This window comes from Phragmites australis, chromosome 1 (assembly GCF_958298935.1).
Source record: "Phragmites australis chromosome 1, lpPhrAust1.1, whole genome shotgun sequence".
Taxonomy (NCBI): domain Eukaryota; kingdom Viridiplantae; phylum Streptophyta; class Magnoliopsida; order Poales; family Poaceae; genus Phragmites; species Phragmites australis.
Window position 1 is genome coordinate 7,976,056 of NC_084921.1, and position 13,846 is coordinate 7,989,901.

The window sequence follows — 13,846 nt, forward strand, 5'->3', positions numbered from 1 at the left end:
TAATCGGATGTTCTGCACGGTGGATTTGACCACAATAGGGTAGCGATCAAGTCGCTTGACACTCATGGGGTGGTCGGCCTGACTGAAGGTAAGGAGCATTTCTGACCACTTCAGACGTGGGCTTAGGATTGGCGTGGTCGCCTACACCTCCCGGACCATCGACTTGTATTCCCTGTTTGAGGTGTATGTTGTGTCAATGCTAAAGATGTGGTGTACCCTATGATGGACTTGCTGGTACCCTAGTTTTTACTGGTCGGTGTTGGCCCCATCCTCACCATCCTCGTCGGGCTTGGATTTACACTCTCCAAGCTCCTTGCCGATGATGCCTCACACGACCTTATACTCGATCAGGTTGTGGGCATCGGTGTGGTGGATTAGGCAGTAGCCACGGCACTTCTTTCCCTCCTTTTTTTTGAAGCGCCTGGCGTAGTTGGCCGGTCTGCTCGACCATCATGATGTCAAACGTCCTTCCTTGTGTTTGTTCTTCCTCTTCTCCTTTCGACCGACCCCATTGGAAGGGGCTGGCTGGTCGAGGGTCGGCCATGATGTTGTGTCAATCTAATGCTCTCGGGCCTCGGCAACCTGTTCGCACTTGTCAGCGAGCTCTAAGAGCTCGGTAGTACTTAGGATTACCTTGGTGGCCAGCTTCTCGACCATATTTTGGTCTCTGACCCCTCTCTTGAAGGCGATGACCACAGATTCACTTGTGATCCTTGGAATGGTGTTTCGGTGCTTTTATTCTGGCATAGTTCCCCTAGAAGTTGGCGATAAATTGGTCGCACAGATCCTCCTGGGAGTAAACCGACTCACCGGGAAGGTTCATAAACTAGGACCAGGTTGAACTAGTCAAGGCAGTCGGGAAGTAGTTGGCCATGACTTTCTCATGCCCCCCCCCCCGGCCTGCACCATGGTGGTGTAGATCTAAAAGAACTCTTCAGGGTTGGTTGAGCTATCATATTTTTTTGATAGGAGCGGCTGGAACTTATCCGGCCAGCACACCTCTCACAGCAGGGTTGATAGGGCATTGCACCCCATCCCGTAACATGGAGTCACCCACTGATGGGCGACGACACATGCTCATGGAGAGAGGCGATGGTCATGCGGTCCGAAGGATGGGATGGAGGAATCTTGCGTCTCCCTGCATGGGGGAGGCGAATGGTAGGATTGTTTGCCCTTTTCATGCTCTCACCGAACGTGGTCCTCCTACGCTCTAATGGCCACCTGGCTCTGAATAACATCACGGAGGTTGCGTTGGCGCAGGGAGTTGTGCAGGTCTAAGGGTTGGCTGTCTCGATGCAACGGGGGTCTCCGAGTGCTCCTCGTTGCCGAGGGAGGAAGAGATCTTGTGGAGCCTACCACGATTCTTGGTGATCGTGACCCTCACTAATTCTGGCAATGGTTGTGGAGCCTACCCCTGTTGCATGAACTGTCATGCAAACCTCTCGTTGGGCCTCGGTTCGGTGTCTCATTCCTGGAGCACAACGGGGTCACATGGGTCGTACCCCATGACGAATACCTCGTGGTGACCGGGGTCCTCAGAACGAGAATCAGTGGTTGTTGTGGATCCGGCCATGAGTAGCCTAATCTGATCTCTAGCACCTACCGAAACATAGAAGCACGCCTCCTACCTGTCATACCAACTGTCAAGGGTTAATCCTTGACAATGATTCTAGGATGTACCAGTCGAAGGGCGTGTGAACAAAGTTGAAGGTGTTCGTTCGTCGGTGTGTGTGTTGAACTCAAGAACATCGGGGTTATCCAGATTCAGTCCTCCCGAAGGATTACTGCCCCACGTCCTGTGTATTTTGTCATGAGTGCTTGTGAATCGGTTACCCATCCTCATTTATAAATTGATCCTCCTCTCTTTATATACCGGAGAGAGGGAGAACTTACTAATGGGCCCCGATTAGCAGACCCATGCCTAGCTAGATATCCAACTCTTGGATCATATCCTGAAGAACTATATCAGCCCAACTTGCTCTGAGAGCTTTGAGTGTATGTCCCAATAGTAGAACACCTCCACACCTGCCTTTCCTGGCCGCTCGACCCATCCCATCGTTGTGCACCATAAGATCGTATGTCAAGACATCCTGTCCTTACGTCCTGCAAGTCTACCTGCAAAATCATCCACTTGTATGGTCGTTCTGTACCCTGTCTCGCCATTCATACGGTGCTGTGTTGGCCCACAAGGCCTCATCCGTAGCTTTAAATGCTATGGAATGGGGCAGTGGCCAACCGCGCTAGCCATGACTTTGTTCACTGGATGGGGTGTGCTAGCCATGACTTTGTTCACTGGATGGGGTGCCTAGGGAAAAATGTGATTAGATGGATTATATAAGGATTGACCCTGCGACCAACAAGGGTTGGCCGCAAGATCTCATAATATCGCAAGGAGGCAGGTCGCGCAAGCCTTGCGCTAGTTGTGTGAGCTTTGACCTGGTCTCGTGATGGGCTAGGGTTCAAGAAATATCCCCCGTCGGTCGTCATATCCCTCGTGGGGCCCGTTAGCTAGGACACCCCCTTACTCAATACTCCGACAAATTGCTTCGAAGAAGATGGTTTGCCAAGAAGAGGAGGAGGACCTCTTTGGCGATGTAGGGAGTGATGAGGACCCCAGGGGTCCCGATGCGACACTGGCAATACCCCTTCGGCAAGCACCTCCAAAAGACACGTCGGAGGTGCCTATCTCCTCCCCAAAACATGCCACATCCTCCGCGCGAGTTGATTTTGCCTCTCTCATCATCGAGAGTGACGAATATGAAGAAGTGCCACTAGAGTTGCAAATTGTTACTGAAACGGAGACAAAGCACTAGCGCAGCAAGAGGTCTGAAGAGGCTAGCTCTGTCGACTTTGGATCCAAGTCAGCCAGCCCATTTTCCAGCTCGGACTCCGACTCCTCCGGAAGTCAATGGATTGTGGAGACCAAAGAGGGGAGGAATGCTTCGCCCCAATCGTGCCATCGCGGTGGCAAAGACATTATGTCAATGGGTGTATCACGCAATGCTAAAGTCATTGAGGCTGAAGCACTGCGACTATCTTCATTTGAACCGAGTGCCGGAGAGGTGAAGGACGCGAAGAACATACTCGAAAGATTTGTCCTCCCCAAGCTTCAGATACAACTGGAGCAGAAACCTACTTCTGAACTTTTGGACGCCATCAGCACCCTGACAACAAAGGTAATTTTGATTATTATTATGCTCTCCTTCACATACTCGTACTTTTAATCTTGCTATAGGGTATGCTTCTATCGCGCAATATACGCAAGCACACAGAACATGTGGAGACTCGCACGAGAGGGGCAGAGGCAATGAGAGACATGCTGCTCCAAAGAGCGGAGAAGGCCGAAGGCAAGCTTGGTAAATATGTTTAGCAGACAAAAACGGCCATCCTGCATGCGCAATAATTGGAGAAGGAGGTAGACACTCTTCGCCAACACACATAGGCATCTGAAGCACGCATGTAAGAGCTTGGTAATCTTGAGAAAGATAATCTGGAACTCTAGACCACCTTCATGATTGAAAAACTTGAAAATCAACACTGATTCGATGTGTTATGCGAGGCAATGCGAGGCAAGACGACTTTCCCGAGATGTTGTCCAAAAACGTGTTGATGTTTTGGAGCCAAAGGCGCTAAGGGCTAGTGAAGCTATTGGTAAAACTCTGCAAGAAATGAGCGCTTCGAGCTCAACTCCTGCCTTCTACCATGGCAACCTCGATGGCCTAGTCGGGTGGATCGTGGAATCATTTGAAGGCCTTCGGCAAGTAGCCCATTTGTACGATGATTTTTGCGCTATGATCTCTGGCCGAAGTCTTATACAATCTTTAGAGATGACAGGCTACGGCCACCACAAGGCGCTCCAGAGCCCTTCATTCCGCTACCCCTCAGACATGTCGACTGGGGTGGTGTTGAAGGCATTGAAGGTCGCCACCAAAGCTTTCACCAGTAACTACTGGAGCAAATACGAGCGTGATATCGCCCTTCAAGAGGTGGAGAACAACTACCAAAGGGTAGTATCTTTTCTATTCACGATGCAATAGCATTTTTTATTATTCTCTCTTACTTATTTCTGACTGGTGTTTGTTGTAGGCTACCACGAAGACCAAGGATGCTTCAGCCGCTACAAGAACCTCTACCCCACCTACCTCGCCACATGTCTCTTCACAAGAAGCTACCGAAGCACCTAATGTATCCAAGTGTTTGGGGCTGGTGTGAGTGAGGAACAACATTGTATCATCTTTTGTGATAAAAACATTTCATGTTTCTGAAAACTTTGTAATATATTTTTGCTTTATTTTTTGTTAAATATTTTGATAATCTTCGCTTCCTGCGCAGGTCCTCCCTTCGGATTCTTCGTAGGTAGTTGAAGGTGTTGTCCCTATAACAATTATGTAGGACAAGTTTTTCATGTCATGGACTTGTTGGGATTCATTCCATCGTCACCACCCTGACTTACAATTTGATAAATATTGGAAAGCAAAGGCTACAGTCTATGATGCTAGAACGCTAAAATAAAAGCATTTTGGGATTCATTCCGCCCTTCAGACTTAGATATCTGAAGGGTCAAATGAGAAATCTGCTAGATAGGACGTAGAAACTACAATCATCCGCTAGGACTACTTGAGCAGAAGCCTGAATCGATAGACAAAGAACGTAGCTCATCTCCACCCTTAAATTTTTGTTATCGACGGCTAACTCAGCCATTTCATGGGGTGCCCATTGTCGAGGGTCAAGGTGCTCCATATGTGCCTTCGCCCAACAACTCTTCCAATAGCTATGTCTGGTCCCCGCTGGACCCGATGGAGCCTTTTCCCACTAGTCAGGGCATTTCTTTGCAACTTAGTCGTAGTCAGATGCATAAAAATTATGTAAATCCTGATGTTGATGAGTCCACCGAATAATTTTTTTTTCAGATCATTACATTGCATTCTGTATGCCTTCGGTATCATCATATGCGAAGCATCGATTAAAAACTCCCTACTTTTTAGCCACATTGGTCTTCAGCAGCAATGTGCGTGAAGCCTTGGTTTAAAATGATGCCCCCTCCCCTGACTTTTGAGCTATAGGGACGAGTCGTCACCTAGACAAGCATTGCTTCAATGGATTTACGGTTGTCTTTGCTCATATTTCTTGACTCGATGGCCAAACATGTAATGGACGAAGGGTGTAATTATCTTTATTTTGTAGTTCAAAGTTGTCTTGCACTTTTTTATTCGACGTGTGCATTACTCCCATTTCCAATTCGAGTAATGATTTAATTTCATCCATACTTAAGTGTGTAACACCCACCTAGGTTTGGCGACACAACCTATTTCTTCTTCGAAGCTGGAGGTTTGCTGCCTTCGATTTAAGGCTGAGCAACACTTTGGCTTTTTCCTTTTAAGTTGAGAGCTGTGCTACCTTTGTTTTAAGGTCTAGCAAAACTTTGGCTTTTTCCTTTAAAGTAGAGAGGTGTGAAACCTTTGTTTTAAGGTCTGGCAACACTTTGGCTTTTTTCTTTTTAAGTCGAGATGTGTGTTGTCTTTGTTTTAAGGTCTAGCAATACATTGGCCTTTTCCTGCGGGTGTGCACCCGTCTTTAAGTCGAAGGATAAGGTGTCAAGCACACTTTGATATTCCTTACCTCAACTTTTTCCTGACTAGCTTTGGCTTGCCTTATTTTGTCGATCGGTGTGCATCCTTCAAGAGAAGGTTTTCATCACTTCGACAATGAATCATACATGAATACCACTGAAAGGCACATGCTTTTGTAATTCAAAGGCATGAACTACCTTCGATGCAGGGCTAGTCACTCATCCCATGTCTATTTGTAATCCGAAGGCGTGAACTGCCTTCGGTGCGAGGGTTAAATAGATGCACACAGGATGCAATCGAAGAGTAAATGCTTTAGCATAAGAATAAATGTGGTAGAGAAGGATAAAACCTTCGGTAAATGCGGTGTAAGTCCCATCCGATGAAGATTAAGAATTCCTGCATATGAGCTATAAGTGCTTTTAAATGCGACGACTAAAACTTTCATGTGGAGGATAAATATTCTCTAAAGCGAAGGGTAAGAACCTCCATGTGGAAAGGAACAAATGCTTTCATTCATTTATGTAATAAATACATAGAAGGTAACGCTTTGGTATTCATGTGAAGAATGTGTGCTTCGACGTAAATGTAATGCGAGCGTGCAAAAAACAAATGCTTCAACATACAAGCAAAGGGTAAATAGTTGAATGCATATATAACGCAATTGTGTGAAGAGCATACACTTCGGCATGTTCATGTTGATGAATGTATTTACATATAAACGCGATGCACACATGTAGATAAATACGTTGACACATGGTTGTAACGCACGTGTGAAAAGTAATCGCTTTGATACACGCAGACGAGATGCATGCTAATGAAGGGTAAATGCTTCGACTCGAGATCTAATGCGCAAGCAAACAAAAAATAGCTAATTTGGTAGCAAGCAGTGGTGGATAGCATGGCGCCTATATAATGCAAGTATGCAAAGAGTAAGCACTTCGACATGTAATAGTGAACTATCTCAAGCAAAGGGTAAAAACCTGCATGGGAGGAACAAATACTCCCTCAAGCAAAGCATAAAAACCTTCATATACTTGCGAAGGATAAAACAAGTATGATAACACAAGTACGCGAAACGTAGATGCTTCAGCATTCATGCAAATAATAGTTAGTCTGATGCACACATAATGCAGATGTGCAAAAAAATAAACAATTTGGTATGTAGACGTGACGCACAAGTAACGCAAGCGCACAAAAAATATATACTTCGATGCATAGGCATGGTGCACACATAAAGATAAATACTTCAATGCATGGTTTCAATGAACACGTGGGAAAAATAAACGCTTCGCACGGTGATGCGATGCGTGTTCATGAAAGGAATTTACTTCGGTATGAAAATACGTTAATGTCATGTGCAAAATTTATGGGGAAAGAAATAGCCGTAGCGTATACTCATATGTTGTAGATTGCTTCCTAGTATGAAGGGTCTGCTCTGAATGAAGGCTTTCTTGTATGATGGGTCCTCTTGTACGAACGGTTTTCTTGTGCGAAGGGTCTTCTTTGTACAAAGAGTCACCTTCAAATTCTTGATGCTAGTCATGAGTAGCCTTGCGCTTCGCTGCAACTGAAGCTTTGAAATGAGCACGAAACCTGGTATCGATCATTCGCATCAAAACATTTGCATCTTGTTGGTCAATTGGCTCTTCGTGAGCTTGATCATCTTCGGTGGTCGACATGACCACATCATCTTGTACTTCTTGGCCCTCCTCGGCCAAAAGGGTGATAACCTCCGTCGCTCCCAAAGGGGTTGTCATGATCGTTGCAACCCCATAGGAAGCTCTTGTGCTTGCTACCCCGTCGATGTGTTGGGAGCAGCGGTATTTGGTTTCTTTTTAGGTGGCATGTTTTCAGAATGTGTCGATCCCCACAGACAGTGCCAACTATTGGGAACTTGTGTACCGAAAATGAATGGTGGGCCTTCGGACCCCAGAGTGACCCAAAAGCTAGAGGGAAACGTACACAAAATAGGAAAGCTTTCATTGTAATTAATGTCACTTGTCCCGTCAGTTACATTCACACCCTATTTATAGGCCGCAACCAACTACTCCCTATTACAATTTATGTGATTACCTCTCTAACTATCACATTCTAAGTATATTCACGGGTAATATAGTACTATCATGGGTACATCCAGATTATTTATAATCTTTCCCTTCATGGTCTTTGGTCGCTAGCAGCGGTCCTCCCTCGACCATGCCTTCGTCGTTTCCTCTGTCTTCGTGTCAAATTTTGGTCACCCTTCGCTTGGACTCCCGAAGGTCTCTGCTTGACAATACCTTTGGAGTCTCTTCGAATGACTTCCTCATGATTGTCGATGTAATAGGTAAGGGGGTGCCCTACCTGGCGGCACCACGCTGCCAAAAGTTAGCTGGTGGCTGATATCCTCAAGACCATGACCTGACCGTGTGACCAAGATGGCGCTCAGTCGACTTGCCCCTGGTCGAAGGATAAAGCCCTATGACCAGCCCCTACGAATCACAGGATAAGTGCTCACCTAACTAGTCAAATCCCATTAAATGTCATCCACTCAAGTTTTTTCTTCCCCAAGCATCTCCTTTCAGTGAGCATGGTCGTCGACAGACATAAAGTTGTGACCCATCCTGTAGCCGTTAATGCTACAGGATGGCCTCACAAGCGAGTGTGACAGCGTTCGGCAGACAGGGCAGTGCCTGCAGGATGACTAGAGCAGGTTAGGTGTGCCTACCCCCCGTCATGATGAGCTAGAAATAGGTCTGCTACAGGGTTTGGCCCTATCCATTTGTATGCTCTCCCTTTCCCTTGTTATATAAAGGGGGAAGGACCTAGCTTGTAAAAGGGGGGGAAGGAAAAACCAATTCATCTGACCCATAAGAAAATACACCGCACGTAGAGCTATTATCCCATGGGAGACCTGAACCTGGATAACTCACCACGTTATTGCATCCATTTGATTCCTCCACAAGAAATGCAGATCAACGCGCCCATCATTTGGAATACCCCAGATTCATTGTCAGGGATCATCCTCTGATACCAACATCAAGCAAAGCCCTTCAGCCGAGTTTCGAAGGCCCGATGAAGTCTTCGCCCGTCCCAGCCATCGAAACTATTCCTACGGTGCCGAGAGTCTGAAGGGTCCCTTCGACTTGCTGACATGGACTCCTTTCTAAGCCTAGGCCTTTCCCCCAAACAGATAGATTTTTAAGTTATCCGATATAGAAGAATATTTTTGTTGGACAGAAATAATTGTAAATGCTATGCCATTTTTTGGGAACATATGTCACTCAAGACTATGTTTCAATATTTCTATGGAGAAGGGAGATTGTTCAAGGTTTAGAAGGAATTGATCTGTTTGGGTTTCAATCAGTGTTTAGAGGGATAATAAGAGCAAATGAGAGAAGCCCAACATAATGAGTTGACGCTAAAGGGTGCAGTGAGTTGTGGAAGGGAAGGTTTTTTCTAGGAGTTGATTAGCTTAATGCGACTTCGACTTGGAGAAGGTACGTGGAGATGACGATTGAACGAGGGTGGCCTCTTATGTTGCATGCTCATGTATGCAAGGGGGGTTGAGGTTGATGATGTGCAAGTTGAATATGCTCCTAGCACCATTGTTGTGAAGAAAAAAGGGTGATAGTTGGGGGAGATGAAGAGCTAGGTGGGCAATACTCAAACACCAATGGAACATATAGGTGTGGTGGACGAAGGGGAGCAATTTGAACACATAGTTGAATAGATGGAGAGGGAGGACCTTGAGCACCATCAAGTTCCTGATAAGGGAACTTCAAACGATGAGGATGATGTGCATGTCACTACAGAGTGGAACAATTTAGATTTTGCAAATCTGGTTGTGAGCGAAGTGTATATGAGTGTCATGGGATTACCACTAGAATGAGATGTCATGGACAGGCATGTAATTCTTCACAATTATTAAAGTCGATTATATATATACTTATTTAAAGTAGTGATATCTTATCACCAACTATGCATATCAAATAGTAGGACACAATACATAATATAGGTTTAAACCTCTCTTAAGATAATAGTCCTATGTTCTATTATATCTTGAATAATTTTCGGAAAGACAATTACACTGGAAATGTCTAAAAGATCTAGTCATAAGAGTCTCGCGCGATTTCTCCTGTGTTCTAAATTCTGAAGCTATTATCGAATGAATCTAATCATAGCTCGAATCTTCTATGCATCACAATTGATTATTTCTGCTTCTATTCGATTAGACTTGCTTAGTATCACTTGTCCGACTTCTCCTTGTTTTCCTCCCTCCTTTGGACATAACCCCTACCTTATTGGTCGGTGAGAAGTACTGTGCTTGAATTCTCTGAGTGTAATCTTCCTGAATTATATTACGTGTAGGATTCTTTCCTAACCCTAGGGTGGTTTTGTGTACAACACAATGAACTTCGTGAAATATTAGTACATGCCTTATTTACCTTATGGATATTATAAAAGCTATTATACTATATTAAAGACACGTGTATGATAGATATCGTCTTTAGTATATATCATATTTCTAGTAAATTTATAATTATTAATTATCAAATTCTTATTAGCTAGCTCCTCAACTCTGCTTAGAAGAGAGCAACTGGTGTAACCACACTAAACTCATCTAATTGGGAATAGTGCTTGACTAAACAATGTTCTTCCTAGTCAATAATCTTGGGCTGGATAGAACTTTTTTTAGTTAAAAAAAACCTCCCCTAACCAAATAAAATTTTACTCGTAAAGACCTACTTAGTTATTAATTACTTCCGATCATATAACCTCAAGGATGACCTTCTCTTTTTCTGTCCTCACAAAATATTACATTAAATGCGTATGACTTTCAAAAAGAGTTGAAACAATCATGACTGTTTAAAAAAGATGCTTTGAAATTTGAAACACCCATGACATGGTCAATTAAAGCGGTAACATCAGCGTCCATTACGAATTGCCAAATTTCTCTCTTAAAAATAGGAAAGCATCTTGATGTTATCTTCATCCTCATACCCTCCGCTTTGGGAGGAAAGCTTTTCCTCTTTCTTCGGCCTGCAGCCACCAAGTTTCCAATGACAACTTCTGGCAACTTGTGCGTGTCCTCCGAGATGCCGGACGCTCGTATCTAGAAGCTAGGAGGAACTGATCACCCCAAGAGTTTCGTCTCTTGGAAACAAGCAGAGGGGATTTCTTCTTCGAAGAAATGGCCTCGTCCTATCGTATTGACATTGTCGATCTCAGCCCTAACTCTAACATCATATTGAGATTGTCGATCTCAACCCTAACTCTAATCATCATATTGAGATTGTCGATCTCAACCCTAACTCTTATCATCATATGGCGAAAAAAGGTCTTACTACGAATGCCTCTTGGCGCCCTCCAGTATAGATGCGTTCGGACGAAGCAAGTTCTTGCCGGCAACATCCTTGAGGTGAGTTAGCAACTCCACCTACTCGTAGATCGCCTTAAGGCTCAGGTCTGATGGCCTGGGATTTGGCATTAGATTTTCATCTAGCACCGCATTAATTAGTCGATTTAAGTCTCACAAGACCGGCAAATGTAGATGCAGCGGCGACCGTCCAGGGTAGACAGGCGAGCTAGGTTACAGTTTGTGATTTAACTGGCTAGAATCCGCTAATCGTCGCACCACTGCTCATCATATTATAACTACCTAGCTGTGGTGCCATTCATATACTGTGAATGGAAGGACTAAAGATAGCTTATATCATGCGCAGAGACTACTTGCACGAAATATACTACATTCATGGATTCAAGGAATGATAGTTACATATGTGCTCACAACCAAACTGTGCGTTTCCATCATCCAGCCTATTTTTTTATACAATTTCATTTGCTCAAACCAGTAGACTATGAATCTATAATTCACTAGCCTAGCACCGTAACCAACACACATCACATTTTCTCAAAATCTGTTTGAATGCATTAATCACAGAATCAAAACTCTCAACCACAGATCTTTTAAACACGTACAAACCAGCTCATCTAAGATTGAATACCACATGGACCAGCTGTGCGCATCCCGTTCGTCGATTCAGTTCCCCACATGACTGCATGAGCACTCCACAGGGAGCAGATTATTGGCAGTCGAAATATCGATGCCTGCAGCAAAACCAAATGATACCAGCACGTAACAGAAAAACTAAGAATTAAGGACCAAGAATAAAACATGACAACAGGTTAATCTTGAATATATGGCACATGTGATGAAGCAAAAAACGAGTGTGAAGGGACATGTCCTCAGCCAGATCCTAGCAGGCGTAACGCATCTGGTCCGAATCTATCAGGGGAACAAGAGAAAAAGAAAAATAAAGTATTCGATGCTATTATATCATGATGAGAAACAAATAAAATGAGTGGCCAGAATGGCTAGAAGTGGGATGGAGAGATGAATCTGACGAGAGCAAGATCCAGGAGCACCACCACAAATGCACACGCCGGTACAGACGGGAGAGGTAGGAATAAAGAAGAGTGACATAACATCTCACCAGCAAAGGAATAAAGCGACGAAAAGTAGTACGCCAACCTGCAGCACGGAGAAGCCCAAGCTGAATCCCTGATTCGGAACAAATATAAACAAATAACGATGATTTGGCCCAAGTACGAGCAAGCTCAGGGGTCAAAAAATGAAAAAAAAATCTTTTTTCTGCACTTGGCAAAAAGATTTTAGGTTCAGATCTAGACATGGACTGAATGAGAACCAAAATAATCCATCAGGCACAGCACGGGTAAGCATGTAGTAATATAAACAGAAAACATTTCAGGGAAGGCATGGGCATCTGGACATGCACATACATGTTTTGAGTTTTTCTGAGATCAGGATGCAGAGCTCCCTTCAATCCAAAGAGCGGACAGCAAGGGGCCGGTGCAGCTCCTCGGTCATGCAAACCACAAGCCTATCTCAATACAACAGACCATCTCTCCCTATCTCACAACCTCTCGGTGATGGGATAGGATAGTGGGAACCATGAACGAGCAGCTGTACCACCCTTCGAAGAGACCCTTCATTGGAATGACAGGAGCTCCGCTTCAAATCCAACCAAGCTAACCAAACAGGCCAAGAACCACGAAATAACACCAAAAGCATCAAGTCGCAAGAATCGCATGCAAGAAGATTAAAAAAGAACAGCAAAAACTAGAAACTATGCGCAATAGAAAACCCAGGAGAGGAATCATGGGAACGGGATCTGCAAAAGAAAACTATTCTTACTCTTCCTTGCTGTTGATGGGTGAAGGAAGGTTGCGGGACGAAGGGCTGCTTTTATAGAGGGGGTGAGGGGAGCTTATTCCATTCGGAAGGTGTTTATTGCCTGCCATTTACGCCACAATTCCTTCCTTCCTTAATAAATATCTCTCTTTCTCTCACCGGTTTCTTCCTTTTTCTATCGGGTAGGCAGGTCAGCTTCTTTTTTATTTTATTGAAAATAAATAATGAGTTTCATGTATGTATATCGTGGATTAGTCTAGAGGGGAGGAAGTGATGCCGATTGATTCCCCTCAGGAGTTGTCTGCCTGCCCATATGTGTTGGTGGACGGCCATCAGCCCACAGCATGCATACTGGAATGGGATCGATTCAGGCGACTTTAAATTGATGTGAACGATTAAATTTAAATGGGTATATTAGATTTAATGTTATAGTATCGCTGCCGTCTTGATGCTACAATATTCTCGACCATAGTATCATGCTACATTACATTTTGCTATAATGTTTAAAGTCATAGTATTTGTCGGTGTATTAAGTAAAAGGATACTCCAGCTTACAGACTCTATAAAGGGTGTAAACAGCCATGGTAACATGTCTCTAAAAAGCTGATCGGTCGCGCGACCGGGGTAGGGTTACCGTGATCAATGCAAAGCCTCCAGCGACCAATCTCGCTACAACCTCACAAAAACACGCAACCAGCCCCACTGGTCACGGGATCGGATTAGACGCAACCCATCCAAAGCACATTTATTGGCACCCGTTCGAACGCTTCTCTTCACTAGGCACCAGCTCCGACGGATAAAGTTGTGGGCAGTGCAGGGAGCATTGTCCCGTGCCGTAGCATTAAAGGCTACGGGGTGAGACTTTACAGGCTGGCACAGCGCCGCATGATAGATGGGACGTTGTCAGCCACCCGACAGAGCAAGTAGACGGGGATGACGTAGAAAGGCAAGTGGACAGGGACGGCGCGGAGAGGCAAATGGACGGGGATGCGCGCAAAGAGGCAAGCGAACGGAGACGGTGCAGAAGGGCATCGTTCCGTCCCGTCGCATTAAATGCGGCGAGGTAGGACTCTATGGGCTA

General features: G+C 44.8%; 1 long non-coding RNA gene across 1 annotated transcript; it reads right to left on the minus strand.

Moving 5' to 3' along the window:
* Positions 1–11,286: 11,286 nt before the first annotated feature.
* LOC133903521 (uncharacterized) lies at positions 11,287–13,062 on the minus strand. The gene is made up of 2 exons (XR_009907285.1): positions 12,047–13,062; positions 11,287–11,660 (listed from the first exon to the last, which is right to left on the minus strand). It is a non-coding gene; the product is annotated as an uncharacterized LOC133903521 (long non-coding RNA).
* Positions 13,063–13,846: the final 784 nt, after the last annotated feature.